At 42.6% G+C, this 13,938-nt stretch overlaps 1 protein-coding gene across 1 annotated transcript in view; it reads right to left on the bottom strand.

Annotated features, from left to right (window-relative positions):
* NGEF (neuronal guanine nucleotide exchange factor) overlaps positions 1-13,938 on the bottom strand; it is a 120,147-nt gene that overhangs the window by 68,635 nt on the left and 37,574 nt on the right. The gene's annotated exons all lie outside the window — the stretch shown is intronic.

Below are 13,938 nucleotides of genomic sequence, written 5' to 3' on the forward strand. Positions count from 1 at the left end.
GCTTCTGGTGGTCAGCCATGTGCTAAGTGCACAGGGGGAACAAAACATGGCATGGTTGGGCCTTCAGGGAGCCTGTGGTCAATGCCCCCTGCTGCTACTGACAAGTGCTCAGTTGTGTCTGACGGTCAACACTCCCCCAGGCCACCAAGATCAGTGGTGGGGGCTGATGATTCTGCCCAGCCTCCTGGAGAGCGGGACAGAGGCAGGGGGATGGGAGTGGGGACTGAAGGGTCTCTCTACATCCAGTTCAGCTCAGTTCAGTCACTCAGTCGTGTCCGACTCTTTGCAACCCCATGGACTGCAGCACGCCAGGCCTCCCTGTCCATCATCAACTCTCAGAGCTTGCTCAAACTCACATCCATTGAGTCGGTGATGCCATCCAACCATCTCATCCTCTGTCGTCCCCTTCTCCTCACACCTTCAATCTTTCCCAGCATCAGGGTCTTTTCCAATGAGTCAGTTCTTCCCATAAGGTGGCCAAAGTATTGGAGTTTCAGCTTCAGCATCAGTCCTTTCAATGAATAATCAGGTCTGATTTCTTTTAGGATGGACTGATTGGATCTTCTTGCAGTCCAAGGGACTCTCAAGAGTCTTCTCCAACACCACAGTTCAAAAACATCAATTCTTTGGTGTTCAGCTTTCTTTATAGTCCAACTCTCATATCCATACATGACTACTGGAAAAACCATAGCTTTGACTAGACAGACTTTTGTTGGCAAAATAATGTCTCTGCTTTTTAGTATGCTGTCTTGGTCATAGCTTTTCTTCCAAGGATCAAGCGTCCTTTAATTTCACGGCTGCAATCACCATCTGCAGTGAATTTGGAGCCCACAAAAATAAAGACTGTCACTGTTTCCATTGTTTCCCCATCTATTTGCCATGAAGTTATGCCATGATCTTAGTTTTCTGAATGTTGAGTTGTAAGTCAACTTCTTCACTCTCCTCTTTCACCTTCATCATGAGGCTCTTTAGTTCTTCTTCACTTTCTGCATATCTGAAGTTATTGATATTTCTCCTGGAAATCTTGATTCTAGCTTGTGCTTCATCCAGCCTGGCATTTCGCATGATGTACTCTGCATATAAGTTAAGTAAACAGGGTGACAATATACAGCCTTGACGTACTCCTTTCCCGATTTGGAACCAGTCTGTTGTTCCATGTCCAGTTCTGACTTACTTCTTGACCTGCATACAGATTTCTCAGGAGGCAGGTCAGGTGATCTGGTATTTCTATGCTTTTGAACTGTGGTGTTGGAGAAGACTCTTGAGAGTCCCTTGGACTGCAAGGAGGTCCAACCAGTTTATCCTAAAGGAGATCCGTCCTGGGTGTTCATTGGAAGGACCGATGTTGAAGCTGAAACTCTAATGCTTTGGCCACCTGATGCGAAGACCTGACTCATTTGAAAAGACCCTGATGCTGGGAAAGATTGAGGGCAAGAGGAGAAGGGGACGACAGAGGATGAGATGGTTGGATGGCATCACCGACACAATGGACATGGGTTTGGGTGGACTCCGGGGGTTGGTGACGGACAGGGAGGCCTGGGCGTGCTGCAGTTCTTCGGGTCGTAAAGAGTCAGACATGACTGAGCGACTGAACTGAACTGAACTGAAGAATTTTCCACAGTTTGTTGTGATACACAGAGTCAAAGGCTTTGGCGTAGTCAATAAAGCTGAAGTAGATGTTTTTCTGGAACTCTCTTGCTTTTTTGTTGATCCAACGGATGTTGGCAATTTGATCTCTGGTTCCTCTGCCTTTTCTAAATCCAGCTTGAACATCTGGAAGCCCTTTTTATTTATTTATTTTAAAAATAAGCTCTCAAAAATATAATAAAAGCCAGCTTTTTATTATGGAAAATTTCAAACATATACTAAAGCAGACAGGAAAGTATAATGAACTCCCCTCACCAGCTCAGCAGTTGTTAAATCCGTGAGTCTTATCTTCTTCCATCTTTATTCCTCCCCACGCCTTCCTGGGCCTGCATGATTTTGAAGCAAGTCCCAGACATCTTATCATTTCATCCAAAATCTTTCAGAGTGTATCTCTAAAAGAAAAGGACTTTAAAAATGGCCCTTGTACCTTTAACATGTCTTAAAAAATTTGCAATTTCTTAGCATCATCAAGGGGCTTCCCCCATGGCTCAGCAGGTAAAGAATCTGCCTATAGTTCAGGAGACACAGGAGACTCAGGTTCAGTCCCTGGGTGGGGAAGATCCCCTGGAAGAGGAAATGGCAACCCACTCCAGTACTCTTGCCTGGAGAATCCCATGGACGGAGGAGCCTGGTGGGCTACAATCCACAGGGTGGCAAAGAGTCAGACGTGCCTGAGTGACGGCACACACAGCGTCATCAAACATCCGATCTGAGTTCAAATTTCCCTGATTGTCTTTGAAACTTTCCCACAAGAAAAGGGGAAAAGCGTTTGTTTGAAACAGGATTCAAGTGAGGTTTACACAGTGCAGTTGGTTGATGTTGCCTGAAAACCTTTGGATCACTACCTCACTTTTGTCTTCTGCTTGTACTTGGTTGAGAAATTGGGTCATCCGTCCTGCCCGGATTCTGTTGATTGTGACTGCAGTGTGTTTCACTGGCTTCTCTGTCTCCTGTGTTTCTTCTAAACTGGTAGCTCTGGAGGCTGATTAGAGTCCGGCTGCATTTCTTCAGATCTGTATTGTCACAAATGATTGACTAATGGCTAACCCTAAAACGGCTTCCTTGAATCAAAGAGGCAGCCCCCCAACCTGCAATGACTTGGCAATTGTTTCTTGGGTTTACAGATTGTAAAGACTGTGAGACTCTGCTAGTGACAACCTGAACTAGCACTTATGAACATCTGACAAGCTGCCCCATGGTTATAATACATGGAACTTCTGTATTTCCATGGAAATGTGTACAGTTCCCTATATGGAAACTGGTCCTTGCCTCATGTAAGCATTCAAAGACTCATGAGTCTTTTCTTTTTCTTTCCCTACTGGTAAAAAATCTTATTTATTTATTTTTTAATTGGAGGGAAATTGCTTTACAATGTTGCCTTGGTTTCTGCGGTAAAACAATGCGAATCAGCCATAAATATACATATATCACCTCTTGAGCCTCCCTTCCCTCCCCCCTCCCAGCCTTCTAGGCCATCACAGAGCACCCATATGGGCTCCCTCTGTTACAGCAACTTCCCACCGGCTGGTTATTTTACACATGATATTGTGTACATATCAAGACTACTTTCTCCATTCATCCCACCCTCTCCTTCTCTCATCCATTCTCTGCATCAGCGTCTCCATTCCTTCCCTGCAAATAGGTTCATCCGTACCATTTTTCTAGATTCCATATACATGCATTAGCATATGATATTTGTATTTCTCTTTCTGATTTACTTCATTCTGTATAACAGGCTCTAGGCTCATTCACCTCACTACAACTGACCCAAATTCGTTCTTTTTATGGCTGAATAACATTCCATTGTGTATGTGTATATCTTTATCCATTCATCTGTTGGTGGACATCTAGGTTGCTTCCATGTTCTGGCTACTGTAAATAGTGCTGCAGTGAACGCTGTCTTTTCGTTCATGAGTCTTTAATGAGTCTTTAATGGTGATGAGGGATTTCATGCAGTGATCATTCTGGAGCTGGATCCAGGGAAAGTTGTCACAATATTTAATAATTAGGAAGGTTTGGCTGCACCGACTAGAGCAGAGCTGTTAACACTTACTGAGGGTGTCCTTGGCTGCCCCCTGAGTGTAAGCCCTGGGGTAAATCTAATGCTTAATGCAGGCTGACCATCCTTAGAACAATTAGAAACTTCTGCAGTTCCCTCAGGTCATTGCCAGGAATAGACAAACGCATCTTCACTGGGAAGGTCAGTGGACAAATATTTTAAGAAGCATCAGCCTGCCCAGTTCATGCAGAAAAATTACCCTATGTGAAATTTTATAATGTAGTTTAATTTTATATAGAAATGTCAATTTACAAAAAGCACATGTTTGCATTCTATCCTTTTCTCATATGTGTGCATCTATATTTATCAATTTGGTGATTTTGTGGTACGAAGTGATTTCTGGGACAGTGCATCTATAGTAAAGACCCAATTTATAACATCTTGACTTAAGAGGACTTCTAAGGGACCAATCTGGTGATGGACTGGGGGTATCTTAGGGCTTTGCCCACTGTGGGCATTTCAACAGTAACACCCTCCTTTGCACAGCCAAGTTTATCCTGCAATACCTCCATCGGGGCAGCCTATGCGGGTGGGAGAATGTGGGGTGTGGAGTCTGAGCCTCTGGATTGATGGTCTGGCTGTCTTACTAGCTGTGCAACCTCAGGCTAGTTACTAATTTTGAGTCTTAGTTTTCTGATCTGTGAAATGGGAATAACATAAGAGACTTTAAAGTGATAGTACACATAAAAATCCTCAACAGAGATTAGTTCCTTTCCAGTATTCCTGTTTCTAGCACATCTGTCTACAGTAATTGTGTTCCCCTCCTGCTGCACTGCCCACCAATACCCCTGCTTGTGGCCGTATGGAAGGGGACTTGCAGCACACCGTTGGGTGAGCCGTGGACAATTCTAGGACCTCTGGGGACAGGCACTGACCAGTAAGAAGAACATACTTCTAGCACATGGAGGACTGGTTCCTTGGCCATCTGAGTCTCAGAAGACGTTAGTCCTCTCATCTAACTTTCAGCCCTACTGCTCTAATTTCCATCCTTCCACTTCTCACCTCAGTCAAGTCCCCACTGGCATTCCCTCGTATGGGAGACCCAGACTGTAACCACACGAGACATGTTTTGGGTGCCTGGCTCTCCTTCACATACTTTCCAAAGATTCTCCCCAACGTAGGTCCCTCTGCAGTGGGAATGACCTCGTTAATCCTGCCTTTTTTTTTTTTTTTTTAAGTTGATTGGCCCAAAGCTAAACCCCTGACCCAAGGATGGCTAATCAGATTCTTTTCCTTAGAAATTCTGTTTTAGAGATCCAAAAGTCCCCATTGCTGTGGAGAGCCAAGTTGCAAGGTCATATCCACTATAGCTGCCATTCTGGGTCATACGCAAGGTGACAAGCCAGAGAAGATGGTCTGAGGAGCGAGCAGGAGAATAAAGCAGTCCAAAGAGCAGAAAGCAGGAGGTCCCATGGACCCTGAGCAAAGGAGGAAGTGGCTCTCCTGATGGCATTTCCCTTCCAATACAGTTGGGTTTCACCTCTTTTACTTGGATTCTTTGAGATTCCAGAATCCTTACCATGTGCCCCTTTCACTTGAACAAATTTGTGTGGCTGTAATCTTTGCAATCAAAGCAACTGTGACCAAAGAATGAGACAAGGATTCCTACTCTCACCACGTCTTTCAATATCACAATGGAATTCCTCACAAGTGTAATAAGACATGAAAAAACAAATAGAAAGCATGCTGATTGGAAAGAAACAATTAAAACTGTCTTTGTTCACAGAAGGCAGGATTGAGTGCACGGAGAATCTGAAGGAATATACAACAGAGCTACATGTGACCTTAATCAAGGTCACAGGATACTGAGTGAACACTCAGAAATTAATTGCATTTATGTATACTACTAAAACAATTGAAAAATTAAATTACAAAACACAAGCATTTAAAATAGGATCAAAATGATTCAATCAATACATAAGAACAAATAAAAATAAAATATGTAAAAATATTCTATAGCAAACTATAAAGCCATTGCTGGATAAATTTAAAAGTGAAAAGTGAAAGTGAAAGTTGCTCAGTTGTATCCAGTTCATTTTGACCTTGTGGACTACACAGTCCATGGAATTCTCCAGGCCAGAATACTGGAGTGGGTAGCCTTTCCCTTCTCCAGGGGATCTTCCCAACCCAGGGATTGAACCCAGGTCTGCCCGCATTGCAGGCGCATTCTTTACCAGCTGAGCCACAAGTGAAGCTCAAGAATACTGGAGTGGGTAGCCTATCCCTTCTCCAACAGATCTTCCTGACCCAGAAATCAAACCGGAGTCTCTTGCATTGTAGGCAGATTCTTTACCAACTGAGCTATGAGAGAAGTCCTGGATTAACCTAAGGAGTACCTAAATAAATAGAGAATTAGGACATATTCATCGATCGGTACCTTAAATTGTTCAATCTTCAGGTGTCAATAATCTCCAAATTTATTTATAGAGTTAATGTAATCTTAACCAAAATCCTAGCAGGCTGTTTTCAGAAGATAAATTGATGAACTGATTCTAAAATTTATATGGAAATGTGAACAACTTAAAATAGCCAAGACAATCTTAAAAAAGAATAAAGTAGGAGGGTTTACTCTACCAGATTTTAGAACTTATCATAAAGCTACAGTATCTAAGACAGTGTAATATTGGCATAAGGAGAGACAATTAGATCAGTGAGACAGAATAAAAGTCCAGAGAAGATCCATGTGTCCACAGTCAGTGGATTTTTGGAAAAGCAAAATCAAAACCAGACAAAACACCAAAGCAGTTCATTGGGAGAGCCAGGAGTTCTTTTTAATAAATGATGCCAGAGCAACTGGATATCCATATGGATCATAGACCTAAATGTGAAAGTTAAAAGTATAAAAAATCCATAAGAAAAGCATAGGAGAGTATCTTTGAAGTACTCAAATCTTTCTCTTAATGGAAAAGGACAAACAATAAAGGAAAAAAAATGATAAGTTAGTCGTTGTCAAAATGTCTGCTCTTTAAAACACAGTACAATTAAAAGACAAGCCACAGACCAGTAGAATGTATTTGCAATTCATTTATCTGATCAAGGGCTTGTGGTCAAGATTTATAAAGTATCCAACAAATTAAGAAATAATAATAATAAATGGGCAAAAGACTTGAACAAGAACTTCACATAAGAAGACACATGAATGGCCAACAAACATACAACATCATGAGTCATCAGGGGAAATAAAACTTAAAACCACAGTGAGAAACCACAATGTATTAGAGTGGATACAGTTACAAAGACTGACAATTCCAAATGCTGGTGAGACTCTAGAGCAGCCAGAACTTTGATATCTTGCTGATGGGAATATAAAATAGTCAATCATTTTGAAAAATTACTCGGCTGTTTCTAATAACATTAACTATTAATGTTGTGTGCATGCTTAGTCGCTCAGTTGCGTCTGATTCTTTTTGACCCCGTGGACTGTAGCCTGCCCAGCTACTCTGTCCATGGGATTCTCCAGGCAATAATACTGGAGTGCGTAGCCATTCTTGTCTCTAGGGGATCTTCCCGACCCAGAGATCAAACCCGGGTCTCCTGCAGAGATTCCTGCAGGCAGGTTCTTTACTGTCTGAGCCACCAACATTAATGTTAACACATATTAACACCTATCCTAAGACCCAACACTTCCACTTCTGGGGACACACTCTGGAGAAATGAGTACATGCATCCATAAAAAGACATTTCTAGGAACATTCATAGCAACTTTGTAATAGTCAAAAATTAGAAACACTCCAAATATTCATTAACAGAATGATGGATAAACAAATTGTGGTAATAATTGTTTATTAATTAATAAACAATTGGTAATTGGTAATAATTGTTTATAATAAAAAATTGTTAATAATTATTTTATTATCAGCAATAAAAGAACAGTCTTATACACACACACACACACACACACACACACACACACACATGAATATGAATTTCAAATATGTTGAGCCAAGTGAGAGAGACATCATGATGACATACTATATGATCCTATTTTTATGAAGTTCAGGAGCCAGCAAAATTAATCTAATAGTGCTGGAAACCAGAAGATGTTTCTGACTAAGAGGGATGGTTATTAACAGGAAAAGGGTCTTAGCTTCATGGCTAATGTTCTAGATCTTGGCCTGGTTCATGGTGAAGTGGGTGTATATGTATGTAAACATTCGTGGCTATGGACTGAATTGTAATCCACCACCTCTGCCTCAAATTTTTATGTTGAAGCCGTGACTCCCAGTGTGATGGTATTTGGAGAGGGCGTCTTTGGGAAGGTGGGGCCCCCATGAAGAGGAAAAGACCAGAGCTCACTTCTCCCTCCCACCATGTGAGGACACAGCAAGAAGGCAGCTGTCTGCAAGCCAGGAAGAGAGTCCTCTAAGAACTCGACCATACTGGTGCCCTGATCTAGGACTTCTGCCTCCAGAACTGTGAGAAACCAATTTCTGTGACCTGAGTACCCAATACATGGTATTTTGTTATGGCAGCCCAAGCTGATACATTCATCAAGCTCTATACCCAAGATTTGTATATTTTGTTGTAATGTAAAATTTCTTTTAATAAGTACTATTAAAAATGCCTTTATGAAAGCATTTACTATGATGGCAATTACAAAAAAGAGAGCTGAAATATTTGGGGCCCAGCATGAGATAATATTTGAGTCCTTCTTCAATTGCTTCCAGTCTTTGTACATTGTAGAGTTCTGTTTTTTAAAAAAATTTTGAAGGGGTTCAAATTTAGATCAGAAGCTTGCATTTACATGTACAAATTACCAAAGAGTCAGAGATTGTTTTTCTTTCTTAGAGCAAAGGGGACTTTGGAATTTAACAGGAATGGATGGTTAATAGCATTGGGAAAGTGACAATGGAAACTGAACAAGAGATGCTTAGAGTCAAACATGGCACTTTATATGAAGGACACAGTATACAAAGTTAGGGACAGAGATATGGGGGAGGGCAGAGATCAAATTACTTTACAAAAATAAAGATCTGAGCCTCTGATGCCAAGGTGCTAGTGAAATGAAGAGTGAGCAGAAGAGGATGGACAGCACACAGAATGGTACCCCAAACATCGCATGTCAAGCAAATATTGACGTGGTGGCTCATTAGCTGCTGAGTGGTAGTGTTTCCCAGGAGAAATTCGTATCCTGAACTCTACATTAAAGTGGTAACTCAGAGCTGTGGAAGCCTGACAGCCCATCAGGAACTTTTTGTCTAGAAAACTTTTCCAGTACAGGTACATGATGACCTACCTGGCCATAGAAATCCAACTCAGAAAACATAATAGAAACAAGGGTCACAGTGGGGCATCTGAGACTGACCTAGATACACTCTTCAAAACCTCTGTCCTCATGAAGCCTGAGACAGAAGGAACACAGGTGACCTCTGTGGGCCAAGCTGGACTCACTGGGAAGCAGACAGGAAGGGCTCTCATCTCCCCCTTGACTCCCCACTTCAGCCTGCTGTGTGGGTTGGAACTGCCTGCCCAGCCTTGGGTGAAATTTCAGGCAGACCACATGCAAAGCTTTTCTGGTCACTCTTGGCTTATAAACAAATGGCTTCTTTCGCTGGGTATAAAAAGTGCATCTGAAAGCTCTTTCAGAACTCCAACTCCTTCTGGCCATCCAGGCCTCCTGTGAAACCTCTGCTTCTTGCTGTCTTTTCTCCATCCCCCTAACTGCACTTTGGGTCTCCAAAGCTTTTGGGGGCTCCTCAGACATGCCATTTTGGGGGGGGTGTCTCTGACTGCAGTTCTTGGGCACGCACAAAGCTCTCAAGCTGGTCACTCATGACTCTCCAAGTTTCTATAGCCACTTCCTGCCAAGATCCACCTGGACCCTAGCAGGCAGCCTTTTGGGTGAAGTCCTTTTCAAAGTGGTTCAGAGGTGGCTCCTTTCCTTGGGGTCCACACTTGATTCTAAGAAAACACACACCTCTGCCTTGCCTTTGGTGTAGATAACCCTCAACCCCTACCCAGCCCTCTCCCCTCACCTCCCATGCAGGCTGCCAGCCAGCTCACCTCTAGATGTTTCACGCCTTGTATCTCCCACATTTGAGATTTCTAAGACCCCCTCTCCCCCACAACCTCTTAAAGCCCCCCTTACCAGGGTCAAAGTGAGAAGTGTGTTGATTAATTTGATGTATCAACTTCCCTGGGACACGATGCCCAGATATTTGGTCGAACATTATTCTGGATGTTTCTGTGAAGGTGTTTTTTCAGTTCAGTTCAGTTCAGTTCAGTTGCTCAGTCATGTCCGACTCTGCAACCCTATGAACTGCAGCATGCCAGGCTTCCCTGTCCATCACCTATTACTGGAGCTTGCTGAAACTCATTTCCATTGAGTCACTGATGGCCATCCGACCATCTCATCCTCTGTTGTCCCTTTCTCCTCCTGTCTTCAATCTTTCCCAACATCAGGGTCTTTTATTATGAGTCAGTACTTCACATCAAGTGGCCAAGGAATTGGAGCTTAAGCTTCAGCATCAGTCCTTTCAATGAATATTCAGGACTGATTTCTTTAGGATTTACTGGCTTGACTCCTTGTTGTCCAAGGAACTCTCAAGAGTCTTCTCCAACATCACAGTTCAAAAGCATCAGTTCTTTGGCACTCAGCTTTCTTTATGGTCCAATTTTCACATCCATACATGACTACTGGAGAAACCATACCTTTGACTCTATGGACCTTTGTTGGCAAAGTAATGTCTGTGCTTTTAAATATGCTGTCTAGGTTTGTCAGAGCTTTTCTTCCAAGAAGGTGCTTTCAGGATGAGAGTAACACTTAAATCAGCAGACTGAGTCAAGCAGATGACCCTCCTTAATGTGAATGTGTCTCATCATCCAAACTGTTGAAGTTCTTAATAGAAAAAGGACTAACCTCACCCAAGTGAAAAGGAATTGTGCCAGCAGATGGCCTATGGGCTCAAATGACAGTGGTAATCCCCAACTGCTGGCCCCCCCTGCAGATTTTCCACTCAGCAAGCCTCCACAGCTGTGGGAGCCAGTTCCTTAAAATGAATCTCTCTCAAGCTTTCTCTTTCTGCCTCTCTCTCCATATCCTGTTGGTTCTGTTTCTCTGTCTGTCTGACCTGGACAGACTCAAGGAGCAGCCTCCCACAGGGACAAATGGACAATTGAGGGCACCCTGACAATTCCCTCCAAACAAAACCTGGCAGTTACTCTCATCTCTACCCTCTTTTTAAAAATTGAATGTTAAGACATGAAAACACTTATGTGATAATTGGGGAAGAGCCAGTGTCCTGAATCCCCCCTGTTGAGCCCATGACGTGGGCAATCCTACTGTCTCTTGGAGTGTCCCGTGTAGGTGGTTGCATGCTGATGATGTTGTACTTGGCTCCTGAGATTTATCAGAGACAACAGGAAGCAGCTGCTCCTAATATATAATTCAATTCAGTTTGGTTGCTCAGTTGTGTCCGACTCTTTGTGACCCATGGTCTGCAACACACCAGGCCTCCTTGTCCATCACGAGATCCCGGAGCTTGCTCAAACTCATGTCCATCGAGTCAGTGATCCCATCCAACCATCTCATCCTCTGTCGTACCCTTCTCCTCCCACCTTCAATCTTTCCCAGCATCAGGGTCTTTTCCAGTAAGTCAGCTCTTAGCATCAGGTGACCAAAGTATTGGAGCTTCACCTTCACCATCAGGCCTTCCAGTGAATATTCAGGACTTATTTCCTTTAGTATTGACTGGTTGGATCTCCTTGCAGTCCAAGGGACTCTCAAGAGTCTTCTCCAACACCACAGTTCAAAAGCATCAATTCTTTGGCACTTAGCTTTCTTTATGGTCAGACTCTCACATCCATACATGACTACTGGAAAAACCATAGCTTTGACTAGATGGACCTTTGTTGACAAAGTAATGTCTCTGCTTTTTAATATGCTATCTTGGTTGGTCATAGCTTTTCCTCCAAGGAGTAAGCATCTTTTAATTTCATGGCTGCAGTCACCATCTGCAGTGATTTTGGAGCCCAAGATAATACAGTCTGTCACTGTTTCCATTGTTTCCCCATCTATTTGCCATGAAGGGACCAGATGCTATGATCTTCGTTTTTTGAATGCTGAGTTTTAAGCCAGCTTTTTCACTCTCCTTTTTCACTTTGATCAAGAGGCTCTTTAGTTCTTCACTTCTGCTATAAGGGTGGTGTCATCTGCATATCTGAGGTTATTGATATTCCTCCTGCCAATCTTGACTTCAGCTTTTGCTTCATCCAGCCCAGTGCTTCTCATGATGTACTCTGCATGTAAGTAAATAAGCATGGTGACAATATTCAGCCTTGAAGTACTGCTTGCAAAATTTGGAACCAGTCTGTTGGTTCATGTCCAGTTCTAACTGTTGCTTCTTGACCTGCATACAGATTTCTCAGCAGGCAGGTCAGGTGGTCTGGTATTTCCATCTTTTGAAGAATTTTCCAGTTTGTTGTGATCCACACAGTCAAAGCCTTTGACATAGTCAATAAAGCAGAAGTAGATGTATTTCTGGAACTCTCTTGCTTTTTGGATGATCCAACGAATGTTGGCAATTTGATCTCTGGTTCCTCTGCCTTTTCTAAATCCAGCTTGAACATCTGGAAGTTCTCAGTTCATGTACTGTTGAAGCCTGGCTTCAAGAATTTTGAGCATTACTTTGCTAGTATGTGGGGTTGCAAAGAATCAGACATGACTGAGTGACTGAACTGAATGGAACTGAGATGAGTGCAATTGTGTGGTAGTTTGAACATTCTTTGGCATTGCCTTTCTTTGGGATTGGAACAAAAACTGACCTTTTCCAGTTCTGTGGCCAGTGCTGAGTTTTCCAAATTTGCTGGCATATTGAGTGCAGCACATTCACAGCATCACCTTTTAGGATTTGAAACAGTTCAGCTGGAATTCCATCACCTCCATTAGCTTTGTTCATAGCAATGCTTCCTAAGGCCTGCTTGACTTTGCACTCCAGGATGTCTGGTTCTAGGTGAGTGATCACACCATTGTGGTTATCTGGGTCATGCATATCTTTTTTGTATAGTTCTTCTGAGTATTCTTGCCACCTTTTCTTAATATCTTCTGCTTCTGTTAGGTCCATACAATTTCTGTCCTTTATTGTGCCCATCTTTGCATGAAATGTTCCCTTGGTATCTCTAATTTTCTTGAAGAGATCTCTAGTCTCTCCCATTCTATTGTTTTCCTCTATTTCTTTGCATTGATCACTGAGGAAGGCTTTCTTATCTCTCCTTGCTCTTCTTCAGAACTCTGCATTCAGATGGGTATATCTTTCCTTTGCTCCTTTGCCTTTAGCTTCTCTTCTCAGCTATTTGTAAGGCCTCCTCCAATAACCATTTTGCCTTTTTTCATTTCTTTCTCTTAGGAATTACATGTAATATATGCTTACATGTAAGTAAATTAGGTCATTGTTACTATATCTCTATATAAATCAAGGCCCTGTGGGGAAAGCAACATCAGGAAGCGAAGGGTGCCTCACCACCTCCTGGTGGGACAGATGGTCCAGTCCATGCTTCTCAAGGGCAGATATGGAAACACGATTTCTCATAACCATCCAGGAATTTGTAGGGTGTGAAGTTTCCAGGAATTAACTTAATGCAATAATGAGGGATTGGCTTCAGGATTTTGTCACAATCATATTTATCATAGTGTAGCTTACAAAATAGCGAAAATGAAGTCCACCAGGACCTCCCTGGTGATCCAGTTGCTAGGACTCTGTGCTCCCAATGAAGGGGCTGGATTCCATCCCTGATCGGAGAACTAGATCCCACTTACTGCAACTAAGAGTTCTCATGCCACAGCTAAAAGATCCACATGCCTCAATGAAGATCATAGATCCTGTGTGCCTCAGCTGAGACCTGGCACAGTCAAATAAAGAAATAAGCAAATACACACACACACATATATATTACATAGCAAAAATGTAAACTTCTTCCAGATCAGAAATTGCTATTGCTTCCCTGTATCCATTTTCCTTTCTTCTTTCCTGTGGAACCAATTTACAGGGGACAGAAATAGACCTGATTTAAAAAACAACATACATTTTTCAGCTTCCTTGCAGGTGGAGGTGGCCATGTGACTGACTTTTTGACCCAATTTGGCCACCAGTTGTTAAGTAAGCTTCAGGAAATCTTAAAGGAGAGCAGACTTGGCTGGCATATGCCCGCCTATCCTCTGCTTTTCTCCTTCCCTCCATCTAAACTGTGGCTGTGATGGCTGGAGATCTGGTAGTCATTTTGACAGATGGTGGAGG

The sequence above is a fragment of the Cervus canadensis genome, chromosome 2, assembly GCF_019320065.1.
Source record: "Cervus canadensis isolate Bull #8, Minnesota chromosome 2, ASM1932006v1, whole genome shotgun sequence".
Taxonomy (NCBI): Eukaryota; Metazoa; Chordata; class Mammalia; order Artiodactyla; family Cervidae; genus Cervus; species Cervus canadensis.